General features: G+C 31.2%; 1 protein-coding gene across 2 annotated transcripts in view; it reads left to right on the top strand.

Annotated features, from left to right (window-relative positions):
• Positions 1-24,579, top strand: part of LOC130896290 (homeotic protein antennapedia-like) — a 414,695-nt gene that overhangs the window by 121,737 nt on the left and 268,379 nt on the right. Inside the window, exon 3 of one of the 2 annotated variants that reach the window (XM_057804282.1) lies at positions 8,608-8,659. The exons of the other annotated variant lie outside the window; for it this stretch is intronic. The gene's annotated coding sequence lies outside the window, so the exon portion shown is untranslated. The remainder of the gene's footprint in view (positions 1-8,607; positions 8,660-24,579) is intronic. 2 annotated transcript variants of the gene reach the window in all.

Here is a 24,579-nt window from a genome sequence, read left to right as displayed (position 1 = left end):
AGGACAAGTTTCGCTTTAAATATAGAATTGTTTTGCGCCTGCTGCGGTATTTTTAGGATTATGTTAATCTCTAGGATGGAATATGGACAGTGCCAAAATGTGATGAACAAAAGAATGGGTTTGACGGTATTTTACTGCTCATATTTTAATATATTCCAATTACTGACCTAGTTATAGCTTATTATATTTTGATATTTAGCTAACGAAACGACGAAAGTGATTATTAACTAAACCGTTTCATTGAAATTTGTATTCTATATGATAGTAATCAGAACAAGACTAAGATGGATGAAATTGAAGACAGAAAACAATACGAAATGATTAGAAAGAAGAGTAATAAGCTTATGAGGAAAAGAAAACGTGAATTAATAATACTGTTAGAGAAATAAAACGGGAATGTTTAAATAAAAATAGAGTTTCTACAAAAAAGTAAATTAATCTAATAAACATACAAAGGTAATGTAAAAAAAATTAAGGATAAAGAAGGCAACCCGACGGAAAAAAACACCAAAATGAACAAATATCAGATTACTTTAAGAACTAGTTAACTGAACCAAGCACAGAAAAAAACAAGCAGCAGGAGAAAAATGATCGAGAACCTTATTAGAAGAAATAACAATAGAAAAAGTTGAGGAAATCATAAATAAAATAAGAAATGGAAAAGTACCTGGTAAAGTTGAATTAAGCATAGAGCTGATAAAGTATGGAGAAAAAACAAACTTCAAGAAAGAATATACCAACTAATTAGGAAAATCTGTTTTTGGGAGAGGATGCCAAAAGTATGAAACTAGGACAAATTATCACTATAAACAAGGTGATCAACACTGATCAACTATAAGGTATCATCCTGTTAAAAGTTGCATATAACATTCTATTAACAGTAATATAAAAACGACTAGCTAGTAGCACTCAAGAAATAGTGGGACAATATCAATGCGGTGTAGGTCAACAATAGATGCATTACAAACCATAAAACAGACAGGCTCTTCATCGATTTTGAACATGCCTTTGACTCAATAAAGAGAAACAATTTATCTACAGCAATAAAAGAACATGTTATAGATGCTAATACTCAAGATGACTAAAAGTGAGACAAGAGTCAGTATATTAATACCTAAAGGAGAATCTGGTGAGTTTGTGATTAACAACTCGCAACGTTAAACAAGACAGTTGCACAGAGAAAACGGATGGGCTCAATAATCAATGAAAACAAAAAAATATAATGAGATTTTGAATGCAATGTCAAGGGGGAAAGGTGAAAGTTGTCGAGTATGAACTTATGGAAGTGGAAAGTTTAGTACTAGATAGAAGAAAAAATAATGAATACAAATTCCATGCTAATTGGAAATTTACTAACCTTTTCACTGCTAGTGTGACTTTATCAATCTTTTCTGAAATCCATAAGAATGGGTTTACGGGATTATTTTAGTAAATTGTAGCAGTCAAATGTTTAAAATCCCGCGCTCGACTTTATGGATGCTCCGCAAGCACAGAACATTCGTCTGAACCTACTCAAATAGGGCCCTGCTTCGCCCTATTTGCTTCACTGGTCCGACTACAGAAGAGCGTCGCAGTGAAAAGGTTAAAAACTAAACTACCCACAAAAAAGAAGAAAGATCAATATATTATAAAACACCAGTAATGGTGTACTCAGCTGAAACAGTGACACTAACAACAAACGAACAAAAATGGAAACGAACGGAAAGAAAGATAAGAAAAGAAGTGAATTAAAATAGGTTATTGATTGAAGATTAACAAAAGATATGGAAGCTTAAAAATGTTGTAGTGGAAACGATACGTAGAACATAGAACTGTTGTTACTACATCTTTTGAAACCGGTGATGAATCAAATGAAAATAACATCGACTACGTTCAAACCTCATTCATTCTTTATGATTTTATTGTTAGAGTACCTTAGAGATAGAAAGTGTAATGTTATATAATCGAATATACATTTATTTATTTATTATATATTTTTGAGAGAACCATACTGTGGTTTTTGCTTTCAGATATATAATTTGATTGACCTGCTTTACAAAAAGTTTATAATACACTCCAAATAAGGTAGCAGAATCTTACAATAAAAAATCAACAATTTGTATCGAAATATATAGGTAGGTAATATACAAAATAAAAGTATATAGAAATAAAGGAATGTCCGTACAGCTTCTGGTATAACTACTTAAAGTAATTATTCATTCTGTTTTTGGTATCAAAGTCCAACTTAGTACTATCAAAGTACAACAAGATTACTGTCTTCCATAATGTCATCAAATGCAAATTATCCTGCTTTAGCAAACGCTACTCACACGAAAATCTCTACATTGGTGTCAATTTAACACAAAATTTGGGTGGAATTGGTACAGTTGTTCATTACTTTAGACAAATGAAAATAATTTCTGGTTATAATGCTACTGAAAACCCTTGGTTGGAATAACTCCAGATCTTCTATGAAAACCATCTGCTCTCAAAGGTTTTCTCCACAAATATTTAGTTAGTGTCTGTCAGCAATATTGTAATCGTAATATCGAAATGTACAAAAATGGGCAATTCGTAGAACATAGTTTTTGAAAGTTGTATCAATATTTTGAAGCTAATTTCTTCAAGCGACAAATACAAAAATTAAACTAATAAGTTTTCCCATGGAAATTCATTGACTGGTTTGAGCTACTTCATTATTTGGTCGGTCACATTAAATATATATCTACATATGGTAGGAGCTACGAAATATTTTGGTATTGTCTACATTAGTTTTATCCAAACACGAAATATTTGAATACAGTGCAAAAGTATTTGATAAAGTTTGTTACTAAAAATCACAAAATATTCACCTGCTCACTCTGTTCAGCAAATAGACTCCTACCTGTAAGACCTTACATTCAAAGTTAAACAAGAAAACTAATATTCAGAGCTCTGATTGATTAAAGCAGAGATTCCTCAAGGCAGTGTTCTGGCGCCAATACTGTACCTGTTATATACTTGTAATATCCCTGTTAAGGAAAATGGCGAAATTTGCAGACGAAATTGCAATACTAGCTGTTAGAGAATCAAATAGAGAGGTTGTCAAGAATCTTAAAATTTAATTAACAAAATAGATGACTTTTTAAAATCAATTAGGAAAAAAATGCCCAAATCAACCTATAAGAAGATAAACTTCTTTCAGTTTCAGACTAAACAATAAGATTATCTCATATAAGAAAACTGTCAAATATCTAGGAATACATCTGGATACGAAACTAAAGTGGCAGCAATATATTAAAAAGAAAATAAAGAAGCTGAAACTATGATATAACAAATTATAGTGGTTACTAGGAAGAAGCTCACAACTTAACTAAGGAATATAGTTAACGCCTCGTGGTATGTCTGCAATAAAGATCTAAACCCAGAACACAGTCAAAGATTGCTGAATGATTGCTGAACTTCTCGATAATCAAGATATAGTCCGCAGGCTTGAACTTGTGTGAAAAGTGATAGTTATAACCCAGTTCAATAGTTAATATCCACAATGTCTATTTCTTAAGTGAACCATTGGGAATATTTAGGACAGTAAAGTATTTAGTCGATAACTGCCTGTAGATAAATTGATATAATTTGCAATTTATTTATTTATTTTTTCAAATTATGACAGTATCAAAATATAGCAGTTGAATGAAAAAAACATTTCATCATTTCGAAAGCTCGGGCTATCGTTAAACGTTTACATTTAGGTTATTTTATGTATTAAATTCGCCTTACGATGGCGAGTTAATGGAAGAGAGACTTTTCAATTAGAAACTTACTTAACTATAACAAAATATTATATTTCATATATTCTAAATAATTATCTTTCGGAAGTTTCAATAAATGCTTTCATATTTTTTGATTTCGGAATCAAAACGAATCAGCATTAGATTGGACAGTTATCGTTTTCCCCTTTTCTTAATAATCAATAAAGATTAAATATTTGGAATACCAAATGGATATGACATTATTGGCCAAAACAACGGTTTTGCTCTATTAGTATACTTTTATCAAATGATATCTAATATATGCTTTTTGGGAGTAACGGTGAACCTAAAATATGTCAACTGTTATTATGACTAATTTTACAAGCAGAAAACCAGTTGTTCCATCGAACTTTCAGCATAATATTTACCTAAAGTTTATTCGGTTCTTTCAATAATTTACTTCAGATTCCAAATTCGTTTTTGTCCATATTTATCCAACAACGGAAACAGTTTTTTTGATATGAGTATTTTATTTTGACATTAGAATTGGTCAGATATTAGTACAAAGCTACCTTTATAATATAAAATCAACGATTTGGGGTTCAAGCTGCATATCTACAGTTTTTTCTTCATTCTTGTTCTGCTATTCTTACACTAAGGAAACAACCAAATTTATACATTCAAATTATTAAGCAGAATTATTGCAACTTCAACATTTGATGATTAATATTTATTTAAAGAGTTTTCCACCGCTTTAAACGAAAATATATATGCTAATTGGGCGCGATTTTTGTCTGTTTGTAAGAGATAAAATTTTAAACTAATGATTTATTTTTGGTGACCCCTTTCGTGGGTCCAGAAACAAACGGTCGCGTACTAAGCAATGCCAACGAATCACCAACGTTGTCCCTCTGCTTAATTGCCATGTAATATATGGGCATTCATAATTGCCGGCCACAAAGAATTCATTTATTATATATGGGGGTGTTTCCTCTAACGAAATGCATCATGGCTGTATGACACAATAATTTTCTTTCTTATTTGAACATCTGTTATGTTTCAATTAGTATTCAATTGAACTAATGTGAAGTTTACGTTCATGATCGGTTAATTTATAAATTCTTGTACAAAATTAAAGTACTACTGCATTAATCAACCTAAATATTAAACATGAAATGGAAATTATTCTAGATATCAACCAAACATGGTATAAACATCGTATTGTGCTATATTTTTGCTAGATAGGCATAATTAAGAAACTAAAACTTAAAATTGGAAAAAATAAAAATCAATAACACAGAATGGATTCATCTGAGTCAACATCAATACCGTTTCGGATTTCTTCTATCACTTTTCATTCTATTTGTTCATCATACCATGTTTACAATCATTCCGTGCTTAACAAAAGCTTGCAGGAAATTCTCCCACTTCCCAAAGACACCGCCATCGGTTGACTATGATTGACAGCAGGGAGTCGTCGAAATCGAATCCTTTTTAAGCTCATCCCACAGATTTGTCGATGAGCATTGACCAGCATAAATGAAAAATAAGGTCCAAGAAATGGAGCTAAGAGCATTCTTGAATGTCAATAATATTAAACACCGTGCATCTCATACGTATAGTTATCAACTGGTATAATAAAAAATTCCTCCCCAACAATATTTTAGAGCTATCAGCAAAAGGCACTTTAGGGGAGTTATTCTAACTTGCATATATTTCTCCTTAATAGACACACTTTAATTTATCTGGAGCAGAATCAGAAAACAAAACCATTCTAATACACGTTGATTCTAAGAAACCACATCCAATCTTCATGAGGCCTTCTTCAACCAACTTTGAACAAAGTATACCACAGAATCGAACAGATAAATTGATTGATACTTCGCAGTCTTGGAACATAGAAATGCAATTTTATTTACAATTCCACCAACATAGAAGATATCGCCAATCATCAACCTGATCGGGTATTTTTGCTATGCGATACTAGACGCTGTTCGTATGTTCATCAGCGATAAGGGTGACTTTTATATAATAATAGAACCGATACTTGAGTGTCATTAAAAACTTATAATAAAATAAAATTAAGGACAATCTAAATAAAACATGAAAACAAAAAGTTTATTTTTTAGACAGCCAGTATAAATTAGTGTAAATGAAGTTAATAAAACAACACAATCTTTTAAAACAAATATATATGCTTCAATTAGAAACGCAAAACTGCAGTTTTTGTCGATAATTTCGGTTAATTAAATTTTTCCAAAAAAAATCTGCGAGCCATATAATTTCTTGGATAGTTTTAAATAATATTTTATTTACTGAAACGTCGTTCGTCTGAAGTAAATAGTCAATACCAGAGCAAAATTTGGGAAAGAGGAAGTGAGATAATTTTTGACTATAATATCCAATATTTAAACTGGCTGCTTTTGATTACTGCGTAAGAAGATCTTTGAATGAAGTTATTTTCTTAAAGAATTATATACCGTCTTCTAGGGCACTATGAACGAGTCCAAAAAGTTTCCAACTATTACCGCCTTTGCTATTTTGTTATCAAATAAAGAATGTGTCTAGAGTAGAAAACCGTGAACCACTACCACAAGGTATACTTAATATTTTTCAAAGTATGTTGTCGAGAAAATGGGACACAAACAGATTTTTCATGTTTCTATATCCACCACAAATACTTTCATGCTTAGAAATTCATAAAAAACTTTACTGTATTCATAAAATTAGATACAGCCTACGGATACCCATTAAGCACGTCAAACTTTACACGTTGTACTTGATATTGATTACATAATTATCACTTTGATTGAATGAATGCTCTAATTATCTCGGTTTAGTAACAATATTTGTTCATTATTAAAAAGAATAATAATTTCTTTCATTTTTACAATTTAATTGTAAAACTGTAACGACACAAGAAATCTTCTTCGTAAGTCGACAACTACTGCGTTTATTCAATAACAGAACAATTTCCCAATTTGAAAACTGCGAGAGACATAATACACATGTGTTGAAGTATCGTGATCTATAAGCGAATAAGAAATAATTTACTACAAGAAATTAATATTTCAATATCAACATAAAAGTCATCGACCTCAATAAATGTACCTACCGTCATATAAAAATAGACAATTACATGCTCGGAATGAGAATATCTAAGATAATACTTGAACTGGGAACCTTCATTGTTTATAGACACTACCACTTTGTTGCACGAATCCGATCTGAGAAAACAAATATTTTACTGAAGTTCTACACTGACAATAATATCATTATTCCATTTTCATAATGCCCCTAAAAAATAATGTGTGATATGTTATATGATTTTCATCAGTTCATCGCTGAAATCGATTAAAATCGGTTATTAGTCTTTTAGTTTTAGTCAGTGCTTTCCTTCTCTGGCTACAGTGTATGCTGAATTTAATAGCAAAAGGACTAAATGATCGTCCACTGTGGTTACCTCAGGAATTATCGAAGCTGTGAGTAAACTAGTGCCCAAAATCTTTAATTTATCTATTGAAAAATCAAGATGTTTTACATTGGAATGGCAGTGGTCTAAACAACTGTTAGAGATCACATATGTTTTACCAAACGAAGTTTAAATGGATGCCTTATTTTTTAACTGACGCCCAAAAAACAGCTAGGGGGGATTGCGCCAGAGTTGGGATTGCGGTTGCAGCAAAAACTGCTTGTGCTAACATTAACGCTGCCCTCATCTTAAAAAGAATTTATATAGAGACGATTATACTGGAAAATCAAAGAACAGTGATTACTTACTGGTATATCACATAATAAGTTTGCGATTAAATAAAAAAAATCGTCAAAAAACCAGCTTGAGTGGGATTGATTGACATTGATTCCTGCTGAAATTTTTTTTTTGTTTGGCTTAGTGTTTTGAAAGAGAATAATGTTATTCAAAAATAACCACGAAAAACGGTTACTTGAAGACAAGTTTAGTAGTTTATATAAAATTTTCATACAACAAGGCCCTCTGAGAAATCTCCTGTTCAGACTTCTCCAAGGTCTATCGATTTTTTCCCATCAAGGACGTCTTCGACTATTTAACAACATTGACGGCCGATGAAGAGAAAATTGAAAATGTGTTTAATTAATGTTTTTTATGTATATAGAGTTTGATTGAGAATATAGCAAAGAAATCGAATAAAATCGTTGAAAATATTATTATAGTATTTGTCAGCATCTTGATGTCCTATCGTTATTCATATTATAGTTCGAGCTTAAAAAGCTTATATATTAAAAAAATTGATGATTTCCATTCCGATTCCGTTCAGGCGTTCTACCCAACCGATTTGCTTAATTTTTTTTTTTCAATGAAAGGTATTGATGCACAGATCAGCCATCAACCATCGGATTTCATCTAATTTTCACCATTCTCAAGTTATACTCAAATGCGATTTCCCCCTGTACATCACTTATGGGACTTTCTATCCTCAATATCTCAGGTTCTATTCAAGATAGAGACTTCGTTTTGGCTTAAGAACACTCGCTGAAACACCTTCTTTCTTTTGAGTTTTTGAACACTTAAATCGGTTGAGTTGGAGAGGAGCTAGACGCGGACATTCAATGTGGAGTTATGGATTTTTGTAGATTTTTGGCAATTTTTCTACATTCAAATACATATCTATATCTCAGGTTCTAATATAGCTATGGAGTTCGTTCTTTTCTACTATAATGATTTCTGATATTTAATGGATTCGATGCGAGCGAAGCCGCGGGTAAAAGCTAGTGTGTAATGAATCTTATTGATCTCAATTTTGAAAAAGAATTTTGTATTCGAGTAGTGCAGAATGAGTATTTTAATGAGTCGTCGCCTTATTTGATTTTTTTACTATAAAAATATAAACGCAGTTTTTCAATATTTTTTGTTCTGTTCCAGGTAAGCGACAAGTTACCAATATCAATATAATAGACAAATGGAGGCGAAACAGGTAATTAACATCATAAAATAATAATTTCCTGTTATTATTGCAGCCTCAAATACATAGTTTTGAGTATCGAATTTCTTAATTTAAAGAATTTAGCACTGTATTACGAATCTCTCTTAACTCTTGAATATTGATGGATTTTTTATCTATCTTATAATATCACCCTATTCGTCACATTATAAAACTTTTATCCAACATAAATATCATTGTTATAACCAAATTTTCTAATGTAGAAATTGATTTATTATCTTGCTACTTGGATCATCAACGCTGATTCACTTAGGATTTAGTTTCTAGATATCTTATATTTCACCTTATACTATCGTCACCACACCAACACTTGAAATTATACTGTACAGCGTGCATTTCGTTGACTCAGTTATCATCCTCAGCGACTGAAGGTGAAAACACAGAAAGGGATGAGCTTACCTTCAATTTCCGAAAAGGATAACTTGATTATATCAAAACATAAGTCGGATACTGAATGTTTACACCACCACTACACCAAACTAGTTTACCTTCAGTCTCTGAAGACGATAACTTGATTATCGAAACGCAAATCAGACAGTGTAGTCCAGAAATTCCAACTTATAAGTCATATAGTTTAATTGTGAATCGTGGGTTTGGTATTACATCACCAACATTTCCTGAAATTCTAACTAACAGATTATTATCGTTATCCTTTGTATGAAGAAACTATATAGTTTTTCTTCTTCATTGTTATTTACAACTTTATTAATCGGAAAAAAATAATTTCTGCAACCATTTGGTGACTGGGATAACTTATTGTTTTGTTTGATATAGAATTTTCAAAATTTAAAAGTATAATGTCTTCTTTTCAATTAAATAATTCACCCATACTGATTTCTCTAATCTAAACACGTAGGAACTTGTTTGAACCATATTCACTTCCCTTATAGCCTAAGACTAAAATCTCTTCTATTTTCAGTTTTATATACATGATGTCTATTATTTTGTATGTAAAAATTTCTATTTAAAGAGCTACTGGCATTTCACTCAAACAATTATGAGATTCAACTGAGCTCAAATAATTTCGTGAGGCCAGACTAACCAATAATTAAAAGATAACAGGCTATATTGATTTATGTTGTAGCAGAAGACAGACTTTAAATGGTACTCTTTTGTAGAATGGTCGGTATATAAAAAGAAGAGAGTAATTTAATATCGATATACGAAGATTTCGTGCTAGGCATCACTTTAATTTGAAAATAATCTTATATTATTGATAAATAATAGGAAATTGTTTGATTATTGACTTTGAAACCAAAGTATCCAAATTACCGTGAAAATAAAACACAGAAGGATGCTTTGAGTTCGATATACTATGTTCTATGTGTCTAAATGTTCTTATCTCTCACATTAAATGAGATTTGTGACTTCAAAATAGGTATTTATTCATGAGGTAATGTCATCGTTGAAGTTACCTTTCGGTTCAAGTCAACAAAAAATAGTCACTAACATAGATAGATAGATAGAAAATAGATGGTGTACGAGCTTATCTTTTAAATTTTAAATACGAATCATCAAGATATGTTTCTTGATATGCCACGCTAAACTCGGATATCAATAACCACAAAAAACCTTTTACTACTGCCTTTGTTTTGTCGTGAGAAGATCTAGCAATTGCGCTTTCTCTGAGGTCACTGGTACCTTTCTTCTAGCCATTGTAATTTTCGACACTTTTTCCTTCAGGAAATAATCTTACATTACGAATGTAGTGACCACAGTCCAAGAATTTTTTAATAACAGCATCGCTTCCACAAGTGTCTAGTCGTTACAGATTGCGTTAAAACGAGAGCATATGAATAACATATGCTTTCGCGTCGTCAGAACCGTTCCAAAATAACCATGCCCTAAAATTATCTGCTTCAGATACCTAGTAAAGGGAACACCTCCCTTTCATTATGACAATTACCATCGGTCAATGTTCTGTTGACGTTAGTCTGATGTAAGATTCTCAGTGTAGTAGACTCCTCCGTTAGTAAAGAGCTTGTCTTGACTGAGCCAAGACTTAGCTAAGTCTGTGAAATAACATAAATCACTTAGTCAATCCATTCATGTAAACTTTTACTACGCGATTCCTGAGTTCCAAAGGCACCCGATCACTGGCAAAAGCAGTAATTTCCTGCTTCCTGCATTTGGTCATCAAATAATGAATATAATGTCTACTCTACACATCATGTTATTGTTTTGATTTATTTTCCAACAAATATATCAACTCTTATTGCCACAATTTCAAGCATATTAATTTGTATCTCTATTCGCACGAATGTCTTGGTATGTTTTGCTGGAGAAGATGAAACTCAATTCTTGGTATTCTATTAAAGCTATTTCTCTCCACTCCTTTCGGCTCCTTACCTTTTTTCTTCATTTCTGGATGTTTTTCTCTATAAGGTATTCTTCCACTACTTCCCTCAACCGTTTTCTTGGTCTAAATAACCTAACCTAACTTTGTCTACTCTCCTCAAAAAATTCTTTTCAGTATTTGTCTCTCCCATATTTCCAATTTCTGTTTTTTTCGTTATTACTCAGGTTTCACAAGGATATGTCAGGGTGGATCTCAAAATTGTTTTATAAATTCGAACGTAGATCTGGATATCTCTTTCGATGTTAATATTCTTCTAAGGCTGCCTGCACAGCTGTTACTTTTAGCAATTCTTAGTTGGATTTCCTCTTTTTCTTGGCATTAATTATCTAATAGTACACCCAAATACATGAAATTTTCTACTTCCTCGAACTCTACTAACGTCCCATCATATATAAGTATTTTGAAATTGTTTTTTGTCTTCCTTCCATATTTATTCTTTATTTCCATAAAACATAAATTTTGTTTTGTCATTATTGTAGGCCTATCTTTTCTGCTACTGCTATTAGTTGTTTTGTAGTTTCTCCAATCTTTCTTCTGTTTCTTCTGAATTAATGACTTTTGTTAAATATCATACCTTTTCTGTTGATATTGGTTCTTCTTATTATACCTTCCAAAGCTAGATTAAATATTACCGTTGATAGAGGGTCGCCTTGTCTTAATCCTTGTTGTTTTTTGAAAGGTCCTCTAAAGTTATTTTAGCTAATTTATTTGCAATTTTTATTTTGTTTTTCCAAATTCAGTTCCCTCCAAAATGTCAAAGAAATGTTTCCAATCTACATCACCAAACAATTTTTGACGGGTATATGAAAGTTTTATACAGAGTGAGCTAGAGCTATACATATGGGCACAACAATTTTCCAGACATCTTAACAACTGATGTTTCCAGCTCTCCTCGAGGTCCACTGTGAGCTTTGTGCGATTCTATCTCGAAATTTCGTGTGTTTCTCAGCATTTTAATTCATCTACACACCAATTCTACGTTAGTGCTACCATTGCAATCAAGGGCGTTGCTAGAGAAGTAGGGCGGTCGCTACCTTCTCCCTTGGGTCAGGTAATAATATCCAGCCCAGAGGTAACTTTTGAGAATTCAGGTACAATATTTCACAACAAAGGAATACCAAACTCAAAACAAAATAATAACGTAGTTGATGATAATTCTAGTTTAGTAGGTATACGTTCCGTTTCGCAATTCAAAATATTATATACTTATGTATATTTATCTTAAACATTGTTCCAAGATTCGGTACCTTATTAGTTTTAAAAATGTTTATATCATTTGTCTTGACCCAAAACAGTTGTTGAAGATTGTTCGGGGATTATTATTGGATCATTATTTAAGGTATATCCACTTTGTAAACCAACATTATACATGTGTATTATGTTTCAACAGAATTGAAATCATCCGAACAGTTTAGACGATTATTCTATTTCGGTAGCTATATGGTTGGTAGAGAATATTAATGGAAAGTGACGTGATAATAATTAATACAAAATATTATCACTTGACGAAAGCTAAAATTACGAATTGAAAACATTTTCATTTGTTCAATTACATCCCAGAGTCATACGGGAAGTCATAGAAAAAGAAAGTAGTGAAGTAAAATGAAGAAAGTGAATAAATTTGGTGTATTTTGATCTATTGATTACAGAAAAATTCTAGTAAATCTCAGAATATCAAAGCATTGATCAATCTAAAAAAAATATTTTAAATATGTTCAAATATCTCCTATATAAAATTCCATTTTTATTTAAAGGGTTTAAATCAATGCTCTGTGGGAATGTGGAATGAAAAATATAAAACAGAAAAAACCATACTGTCACATTTAATAAATAAATAAACATCCATTCACAGTATGAGGCAAAGTATTTGGATAATAAACACGCTGTAAGACTAAAACTACACTTTCCGAGAATGGGAGGAATAAGTTTCATTAATATATTTAATTATTATATATATAATATACACGTTGTAGTCGAGAATGTCGTACACTTCATGTATAGTGTAATTGTTTGGAGAGGTGGATTAAGATCCTCATTTTTTCAAACGACGATTGAGGAGTACATATTTAGGGGTAAATTGAAATATAGGATGATCAATTCCATGTCACTATCTACACTTTATTAATACAAAGACATTTGGTATTTCTATGACTGTTTTAATAATAATAGCTCACAAAAATATACTTTATATACTAAACTGCCAAAAAAACAGAAAAACTTTTCCTCATCTCTATTGATTCGTCATTGTTGAATTTTTAACCGAGGAAAAACAATCTTTTTTCACCATAAAAAACATGACATATTACTTTTTGAATGAATTATATTTAATAGAGTCAATTATTATTGTTAAGATAAAACAATTACAATTCTGGAAGATATTCCACGTAAGCTAATTAGAACCCTGATTTTATGAGATATTTTGATTTGTTTGGAAAAAGATGGGCAATTCAATATTTTGTTAGAAATTCCAATTTAAACTATCATCTGTATATACTTCTACTACGGAAGTAGATTTCCAGCTGTCGCGTCGTGACCTTTTATGGATGTAATGTTGCCTCCCCTGCATTGGCCAGAAAAGTTACAGAGCTTCTCCTGAAACAGTGGCCTGTGCAGCTCTTATACATGTCTTTTTCAAGCTATTTTGTAATCACGCTGGGAATTGATTGATATCCGTATAAAAAAAGTTTGTTTCTTTATCAGCATTCTAAATAAATTTATTGATATCATCCCCTGATTTAGATTTCTTTCTCCTATATCTGACGCTTTTGTTCTCGATAAGCAAGAATAATTTGAAAAACTTCCTTATAACAACAATTTCCTTAACATTCAAGGTATTTTTCAATATTAAGTAGACACTCCATAACGTAGGAGGTTCCATGGTTGATCTATCCTCAAAATAGCATACAAGCACATTTTCAGAAACTATTTTTACATGTTTCTTGTCGCCACATTCACAAAAATGGTCAAATGTTTTCTCAGATATAACTACCACTATGTCAGTCAATATCCATCTTGAAAATAACTTGAAGCAACTACGAGCAAACACAGTCAAAAACGTGGCGTGCCAACAACCTGTTTCTATAATAACGGCACACGAATGCTGTTTTGATTTGTATCAAATAGTTATTTTCAAAACAACAGTCGCTCAAAAGCGTAAACTTATCGGGATAAACAACCACGTCAATATGTATTGGAAGTATTTATTTCTAATATATTTCAGACGAGGTAAATCGATATTCACAGTTGTATAAAAAATGTTGTTTGTATTTCGTGTATAAAATTCGTGTTTTCATGGCACATCGCAAGAGAATTTTTGGTATCAACCTTCAGTCTCGGCGAAAAATTTACACTCTCCTGTGCCACTAAGAAAATACTACTTGAGAAGATCTGCTTAATCTGTACTCGCACTGATAAGTATTATTACTGCTCTTAAATCTTAGATGCATCAACAAAAAGTCTCCATAAGATTCATTTGCGAATAATAAAGATTTAAAGAAGACCCATAGCATCTTGGAAATAATCTTGGAATTTTAATAACCCTCGAATATAACTCAAAACAGATTGCCTAAGAAAATCTATTTGTAGACAAAAATATTGAGAGAGGCTGCCCCTTGTGAGGATTCGGTTTTGGATCATGTAATTTAATAATTATTTCTGTGTTAATGCTATTCAGCACGGCATATATTTGGATCCATTTTTTATCTTATTTATCGATAGAAAATGCAAAATAGAGCTGATAAACTTACTTCACCATATCTGTTATTATTCCATGTTATTTTAGTTGTCGTCTCTGTTTAATAGCTTTGATCCAATAGACAAAGAAAATCTCGTTAGGAAAGGTTTTCGGGGAGAATAGATAACAACTTTTATCGCCTGCTGAAACTAACGCGACGGTATATGAGAAACCAAAGAACAGAATTAGGAAATTGTGATGTAAAAAAGAATCTTGTACCAAATATTTGAGATGTTGAGAACGGGGAAATTCCTTGGTTTGGATGACATTAAATGGCACAATAGAAGAATGTAAAAATTTTTAAACTAAAATTAAACATTATTCATATTGGAGCATTTTTAAAATTTTTATTTATCTGTAATAATATGTTGAAAATAAATAAACCACTAAATACGTACATGGGCACTATGTAAACCTTATCAGAATCTAAATGTTTAGTGTGTATCTATCAAATTAACCACAGTAAAATCACAACGAACTCCCTTATTTTCTCTTAAAACTCTCTGAATCCAATTTTTAAAAAAACCGTTTTACATAATCTAAAAATGATGTGAGTCTAGACTGAGGATATTAAAATACTCATAAATAGAATATTGTTGCAATTAATGTTACTAGTTGAAAAGTATTTAGAACTAGAAAACAAGTTAAAACCTGAAATGATCTTTTTCCTACTATACATTTTGTGGTCAATTTCTGTATAGTATTGTATACAAAACTCACAGTAGAAGAGAAAAAGATCAACAAAATCTAAAATCTCCATTTAAAATCGTTTTGCATGAGATAATTAGGAAAAAAACGTTCAAATTGCCGAATTCAAAACATCCTTCCAGTGAATTTTGAGAAGGCTAACTCGCCGATTTACTACGCAGACTAGACGAAATCAATCTTATATTTATATCTCTACAGGATGCTCTGGAACTTAATGCAAACAATTCGGGAGTGAGTAGACGTGAAAAAATACTGTGACATATGACTCATCTCATATGACTACTCGTTTCTGAGTTATAGGCCTTCACAGGTGCGAAATCAGAGCTTATATTCAAGTTTATTTTCTAAATTATACATTCGAACATTATGGATTTTTAATGGATGATTACGTATTTCTATCTAGTGTGCTTTAAGAAATAAATAATTCTGCACTACTATCTCAAGGCCGGGGTCAACAATCCTCAACTTTTACAGGGACAACCTGTACAATCTAAAGATAGCAGCAATGAATTTTTCAATCGATTATTTAACTCGATTGTGGTTTAGGAGATATGATATTTGGATCGCTGTACATTCCGAGGAAACTATTCGCCATTATGAGTCATTTTGAAGAAAATTATCAGAAATTGTAATTATTTAGTGAAAATACTCATGGGAGGTATTAACACACAATCATACATTTCTAATTGAATTGCATACTATCGAACATCGTGTTACTTACATAAGGAAAAAATTGAAATGTAGAAACATTCAATTGATTAGCCGACAATGAGACATCCATTAAAAATTCGAATGTTTTATTTAGAAATTCTGATTTCGCAGCTTCAAATGCCTACAGCTTTGAAACGAGGAGTCGTATGAGTATTTTTTTATGGCACAACATTATTTTTACGTCATCTACTCACTCCCGGAGTTTTTGCTTTGAGTTCAAACCCTGTATATCATAATTTTATGCCAGTGTTATTCAAAAAAGTTCTCTTATGCTTTTATACGAAAAAATGTGCTCTAATAAATCGACAGATGAGACTTTTTCCGATTTATTTAAACTATTTCACTACCATCAGTACTTTCTGCGATACATCATGTAATAATAAAAATTTATAGGGAACTACTATGTAGATATTCATATGATACTTTTACCCGCGGCTTCGCTTGCATCGAATCCATTAAATAAGTATCAGAAATCATTATAATAGAAAAGAACGAACTCTGTAGCTATATTAGAACCTGAGATATAAATCTTTAAATGTAGAGAAATTGCCAAAAATCTACAAAAATCCATAACTCCACATTGAATGTCCGCGCCTAGCTCCTCTCCAACTCAACCGATTTAAGTGTTCAAAAACTCAAAAGAAAGAAGGTGTTTTAGCGAGTGTTCTTAATCTAAAACAAACTCTGTAGCTATATTAGAACCTGAGATATAGATCTTTAAATGTAGATTAAATGTAGAAAAATTGCCAAAAACCTACAAAAATCCATAACTCCACATTGAATGTCCGCGCCTAGCTCCTCTCCAACTCAACCGATTTAAGTGTTCAAAAACTCAAAAGAAAGAAGGTGTTTTAGCAAGTGTTCTTAATCTAAAACGAACTCTGTAGCTATATTAGAACCTGAGATATAGATCTTTAAATGTAGAGAAATTGCCAAAAATCTACAAAAATCCATAACTCCACATTGAATGTCCGCGCCTAGCTCCTCTCCAACTCAACCGATTTAAGTGTTCAAAAACTCAAAAGAAAGAAGGTGTTTTAGCGAGTGTTCTTAATCTAAAACAAACTCTGTAGCTATATTAGAACCTGAGATATAGATCTTTAAATGTAGATTAAATGTAGAAAAATTGCCAAAAACCTACAAAAATCCATAACTCCACATTGAATGTCCGCGCCTAGCTCCTCTCCAACTCAACCGATTTAAGTGTTCAAAAACTCAAAAGAAAGAAGGTGTTTTAGCGAGTGTTCTTAATCTAAAACGAACTCTGTAGCTATATTAGAACCTGAGATATAGATCTTTGAATGTAGAAAAATTGCCAAAAACCTACAAAAATCCATAACTCCACATTGAATGTCCGCGCCTAGCTCATCTCCAACTCAACCGATTCAAGTGTTCAAAAACTCAAAAGAAAGAAGGTGTTTTAGCGAGTGTTCTTAATCTAAAACAAACTCTGTAGCTATATTAGAACCTGAGATATAGATCTTTGAATGTAGAAAAATTGCCAAAAACCTACAAAAATCCATAACTCCACATTGAATGTCCGCGCCTAGCTCCTCTCCAACTCAACCGATTTAAGTGTTCAAAAACTCAAAAGAAAGAAGGTGTTTGAGCAAGTGTTCTTAAACCAAAACGAAGTCTCTATCTTGAATAGAACCTGAGATATTGAGGATAGAACGTGTGTATGTGAAAAACTTCCATAAGTAATGTACAGGGGGAAATCGCATTTGAGTATAACTTGAGAATGGTGGAAATTAGATGAAACCCGATGGTTGATGGCTGATCTGTGCATCAATACCTTTACTTGAAAAAGAAAAATTAAGCAAATCGGTTGGGTAAAACGCCTAAACGGACTCTGAAGATTTCTCTATGAATTAATGTACGCTTATAGGTATATGTTTTACTAATGCATTGGTCTAACAAAAACCAACTCTTGCGGTTTTGATTTATATTCTGTGGTAAGTACTTGAAATTTTATACAAAGTGGTCAATTAATAAATGTTAAAGACAAGATGAATTTATGAACAATTACATATAATTGTGTAGCAAAATTTTTGAAAATTACTAATATAGATAAATTTATTCGGTGCAACTCCGTATAGGGGAATTATCCGAAGCGGTAGACTGTCGGTAATTGTAGAGTAATTGATTGCTCTTAATTGCTCCTCTGTCAATAGATTATAAACACAACCCACGATCAAGTTTGCTCATGCTTTTATGTACTGTTACATAGAGCACATCATGATTGTGGTATTGTGTGGCATTGAAACCGAGCAACATGCTACAATTTACCTAACAGGTTTCATTATACAGGGAGTTCATTGTTTCCAGAAATGATATTCTGTATTAATTAAAACTGATTTCAATTTTAGTATAACAAAGTTTCGGTGAATTTTGAATCGTATTCGTTTCGTGATTTGCGGAATTTTCACCATAATATTTGCCATTAAATATTCATATAGGATTGTAAATTATATGGATAAATTTTTCAAAAGTTGAAATTATATTTGCAACTATATAAGAATTGATTACACAAGCATAAAATATAGTAGATAGGCGAATTGATAGTCAGGTTCGTGTAGTTTATTATCAACAAAACTGTATCAATTACATCATATACAAAAAACTATTTTAGTTAAAAAAGGCTTGGAACTGTTTGGGAGGCTTTCCCTGATATTAACCACATTATCTTTCGCGCTTTACCAACGAAAGTGATCCTCCTTATTAATGGTTTGCTGACAAGGGCGAGAATAATTTTTTAAGATCAAAATTTTTGAAACCAAACCGATCAAACTAAACCTGACTATCAATCACTTATTACCAAAAGTACCAAACTTTTAATGAAACTTCGCTTTTCCTCTTCGAAAGTAAGAAAGCCAACTGTACCTAAATTAGTCTTCCGGTATCTCCATTGTTTAATAGAGTAATTTTTGAATAGGTAGACGAATTACATTACTTGGTACTTTTACAGACTTTAAAATACTAAACATCTCAAAACAAGAATATATTTGGAAGACTGGAAAATCATCAAAGACGTCAGTTTACCAAAATAGTATCACTCTTAACCATTATACTGATCATTCTCACAATTGTATCACAATAACTTGGAAATTCCAATGTTTTCAATGGAGATATAAATAGAATATATTTATTGTAATATGTCTCAATAGAATATAATACTTACATACTCTTGAATTTTTTGTACCCTGCTTAATTTCGGTATAAGTATACGGATTGATTATGATAGCGGTTTCATTTGTATTTGTTCCAAAGTATTATGGGTTGATAACATTTTGATTATATACTAGGATATGTTTAAATGAAAAGTTGCTTAAGATTTTCTTTGTTGATATTAATGCTCGCGAGGTGAAAGTTTTTCATTTAAATATATAAGTTTCCAGTTACATACGTACATCTTTATTCACATTTAGTGCCCAATTTTTTGAAGAGAAAGAAAAATAATACACAAAAAAAATAACGACCAATCAGACAATTAAGATTATAAGCATTTAAATAGTTTTTGAACAATTTAAAAGACACAAATGATGATTAAACCTGAATACTACAGACAAAAGTCGTCCGACGGATCGACCGTCCGATAAGACCTTACGCGATATCGTTGAATTATTATTTAGGTATATAGTATTTATTTCCTTTAAAGGATTATTCAAGTAACAAACAATAATTTTTTTATTCACATATGAACCCGTTTGTAGCTACAAATCTATTTGAAATTATTCAGTTTTCATTTAATTAAAGATTAATGCTTAAAGAACTAATTAAATAAGCAGAAAATAACCAAAGACAAAGAAATATTATATAGGTAGATGAGCCCCAATAAAAAAAAAACGAAAACATATAATTAAAACGATACAATAATACGCCATGAGGTACATTTGGAAAACTTTAAGGATAAAAATATCCCTGTTAAAACAAAACGTTCAGCCATGATTATCTAGAAACCAGAAAAACAATTCAAAAAAGGCAAGACACAGCTAATAGTATCAGTAAGAGCCATGGAAAATGGTAGAGACGAAACACCGTAATGAATAGAAAAACCAGAGTGATCAATATCAATCTTTGGCTTAACGCGAGGCAAGGCAAAATGAAAAGAATGTACAGTGTAACATTTCCAAGAAATTGAGAAATAATAGATTAAAACAGTTACAACCAGAGTAGTGTGGACTGAACCAGGAAATCATATATCCGACACCTAATGAAAGAAGAAAAGTCATATTCGGAGTATAGATGACTCTTCATACTGAAAATGTTTTTAGGAATATTCACAGTTTTGTGTCGTATGTTGATTTCTTTCGTAGACTTCCAGAGGTATTTTGTATTTTATACTCTCAACGAATTAATACAAACTTCCTTTTCATGCAGATATTATTTTAGAAAAGAAATTTTACTGTTTATCATTTAGCGAATATGGTGAGTTCTAAATTCTGCTCACGACTCGTGATAAAACAGTGATCAAATCTTGTTCAAGAATCCATCTCAATTCGTTTAATGTTTTTTATATATATTTTTAAACAATATAGTAGAGATGTAGAAACTGTCAATCTAATTAATAGTTTGATTCCAAGAAATCCAGCTGTAGACAAATATTTTCGTGTAAAAACAAAATTAATGAATACTTAATTTTTCATTTATTTTTTTCTTGAAAAACCGTAATCTTTATAAGGTAGTTAGTACCTATAATCAATTCTTTAACGGTGTTGAAAATTGGCCAAAAATTCTTTCTGTAATTATTGCCTAAATCATTATGTTTTCAAAAGGTATTGTTTTATTAGATACGTTATATACTTCTGACAAATCTCTTTTGTTTTCATTTATAGAGATTAAGAGACTATTTTTGTAAGTCAACAAATGCAGGAATTGTCATCAGCTGAAAACACACGCCACACACAAATACTTACGATGACTTATCTATAAAAACACTAAAATCCGCTAAATCGCATCGAGCAGACAGTGGCGTAAATCTTTAGCGTTTAACTTAAAAGTCTGCCTATTCGTACACTTCTAAATTTCAGGAGTTTAAGCCGCATCTGCCATAATGGATTAGGGTTGAGCCTCGCGCCTAGTGCCTAAGTGCGAGACGAATCCATGGCCCGCTGAATCTGACAGCGAATGGTCGTCTTGCCCCTCTCTCCCCCTAAACACACCATAAGCCTGACCCTAATCTAGCTGGCTGACAGTTCAACAGCTGCTTTCCGATAAAGCTAACCATGAACGTATGAGTATTAGTTGGCCGACGTCTCAGCGTGCGGATTATTTATGAGTTCTTAGGAAACTTTCAAAAATTAATTAGACATAAATCAGTGTCTATTTATCGGATAGTTTTTGGCTTAGTTTGGAATTCTATGAACGTTGTGTATGCATAGCAGGAACCTGTTGTGAAATTTTACTGTGTTAACTTGTTAAAGCCAACCATGTACAGTGCTTTTAAATGTTTAAATAGTGTCTGTGATTTAGAGAATGGGATTATTAATTATATATATATATCATAGTCATGTGAGTACCCAATAGCATTTATTTCTTATAATCAGGCAACTATTCATAGTTTTATATTTAGTCTTTGGTATCTAATAAGTAATTTAAATTGTTCTTTAATGTTTGAATAAGAATAATCCAATGAGAACCATTTATATCTCTGGTTGATGAATAAATTAACAAGGTGAATATGATAATAATGATAACAACAGTTTCTTCAATTGAAACTGAAAATCAAACACCTAATTTCTCGTTCATCAACAATGAAAATAAATTCAAACTAAGTATAATTCAAATATAATTTTTTCGTTCTATAATAAATACAATTTTATTATTAATATCTGACTGGATTCTCTATAAATCTACTTTTGAGGTAAATCACTTTCAAATTTGCTCTATTTCGAAACAAAATAATAAAATTTTATATCGAATTAGTCAAGATGCCAAATTTCAGACATTGTAAAAGAATTTATCGATAGATTTGTAGATTTATATTGTCAATCCTCAATTTCACATAAATAATCACAAATTAAGATGAATCCATCGATGGAAAATTGAGATATGAGAACAGTATGATGTATCTTGAAAAAGAATATATTCTAGAATGATCATTCATATTTAGGATGGGAACAAGTATTATTCCAAATATGTTTTTTCACTTTACTTTCGTTTTTCATCGACTTTGAATCATTTTTTTTAACTTTAAATACTTGAATGACAAAATGCCGTATTCTAAAATTCATTCATTCATATGAATACGTTATATACCAAAATATACTTTTTTGACTTATCCTAAATTGATCCACAGTCATGTTGTCCGAAGTATTTACACTAAATTTTGCCTATATTATTTAAAGTTGCACAATATTGATAAAGCAATTTATCACAATTCAAATTACATATAATATAAGCAATAGTGCAATAATGTTGATTATTAGTAATCAGCTTGAGTATTTTTAACGTGTATGGACCGCTTTAGCTTCGTCTACACTCAAGATATGTAAAACTATGGTTATTCTTGGAGCTGTCAGGCCGCTGCCCTTTTCGGCATGGCCTCCTATATTTATAATGGCTTCTCTTGATTTGTGGGTTTATTAGATACCAACTAATTTGAATGTGTGGTAAGCACTAGAACACGAGGGAGAACAGTCGATGTGTTTATAATCGAATTTATTTCGGTAATCGATATAAAACACGTACAATAAAATAACAATGATTTGTTGTATATTCTGGTTATATCTATAATTATATATTTTATGAATGAATGGATTGAATAAAATGATTGATTGGTTATTAACTTCACGTTGGATTGATAAAATGAGTATAATTAACAAAATAACACGATTTTTTTTTGTCTACAAGATTGTATTCAAGAATTAATTGGTTTATGAAATTTTATAAAATAAACTGTAATGGGAATAAAAATTTAACTGAGTACCTATTTTCTACTTATAGAGAAAGAATTATAGATAGCATTTCCAAATTCTACTTTATATAGTTCAATATTTTTTGTATTTAAAATCTCAAATGAAAATAAATTACTAATATGTACAACTTTTCATCACCTTCCGATTCAAAGTCCTCTTTATTTTCGGTTTCTATATAAGTCCAAGTTTATTCTATATTATTATCGATACTTTTTAAATTAAATTAATTTAGTCCGCCTTTTGTTTATAGTATCTAATTTGTTTGAGCAATGAGCATCTGTCAAACATATCCACACAAATTTAGTTAATGAAGTCTAACGTTATTTGCTTTATGTCTGAATGTCATTATTTCGTGTCTCGCTACACGTCCTCAATGGTTCACCTTAGTATATCCGAGTATTGTAATGTTTTTCTTATTTATTCATATGATTTCTATTCGTGGGGTTAATTAATGAACATTGTTTCTTACGTTCTTAGTATATTTAAATACTATACACTACACTAACTTATAATAATTGACTTAACACTACCACTCAACTTCATAAAAATTTATTTACTGTTCACTACGACTATTTATTATAAACTGAACTAAACTACGATACAGAAACTTCTTATGTATATATCCCAAACGAATTATAAAAGTTCTACAGAAATAAAGAAACAAAACAAATAAATAAATAGTCCTTCCTAGAAATTACTCAAAAGAAACAATGTAAATAAGCCGCTTGCTATTAAAACTTATATAAGAACGGAGATCAAACAAATTCCGGGTATTTAATCAAAGGCGGCGCCTTCGCCGAATTTCAGGATTCTACTATATCCAAGGACGACCAGCTACAGTGCGGAGATGAGTTCGTAACAGTATTTTAATTGATCGCCTAGATGCCAATTCTCTTCATGTCATGATACTCTTAACTCTGCTGTTATAGCTTTAAAACATAACTTTTGTCAACGGCATTATCCTTTCGATAGTTCAAATAAATGCTTTTTGAAACTGGTTTTATGAACACAAACTTGTACTAGCTTTAATTAAATATATTCTATCGCAAACTAAAGATATAAGTAAAATAAAATATTATAGATGTAAAAACTGTTTAGATAAATCCTAGAAAAATAACATTTTGTGGTCATGGAGTAGGAGTTTCCTAGAGTTTTCCTAACAATGGGTTATTTTGAAAATATCAAAAAATGTTATTGAGTCAAAATAGAAATATTTAATGTACATATTTTGAAATTATCTTCTCCAATAACTCCATTGGAAATTAAACATTAGTTTTCAAATGATAACCCTCGTATATTGTACTAATTTCGAATTGGTGTTTTGAAGTTTTAGACACAAGGTTTCTTGTTGTGTGGTAGAGGACACGTTTATTTCTTCTTTTAAATGGATCACACTCTATTTTATAGCCCAATTAGAATCTTGGGCTATTCAATTTTTGTCAAGCATTTCCTGCACCCAAAACTT

The sequence above is a fragment of the Diorhabda carinulata genome, chromosome 7 (assembly GCF_026250575.1).
Source record: "Diorhabda carinulata isolate Delta chromosome 7, icDioCari1.1, whole genome shotgun sequence".
Lineage (NCBI taxonomy): Eukaryota > Metazoa > Arthropoda > Insecta > Coleoptera > Chrysomelidae > Diorhabda > Diorhabda carinulata.
The sequence above is the reverse complement of the archived record's forward strand: the minus strand, read 5'-3'. Positions and strand labels throughout refer to the sequence as shown.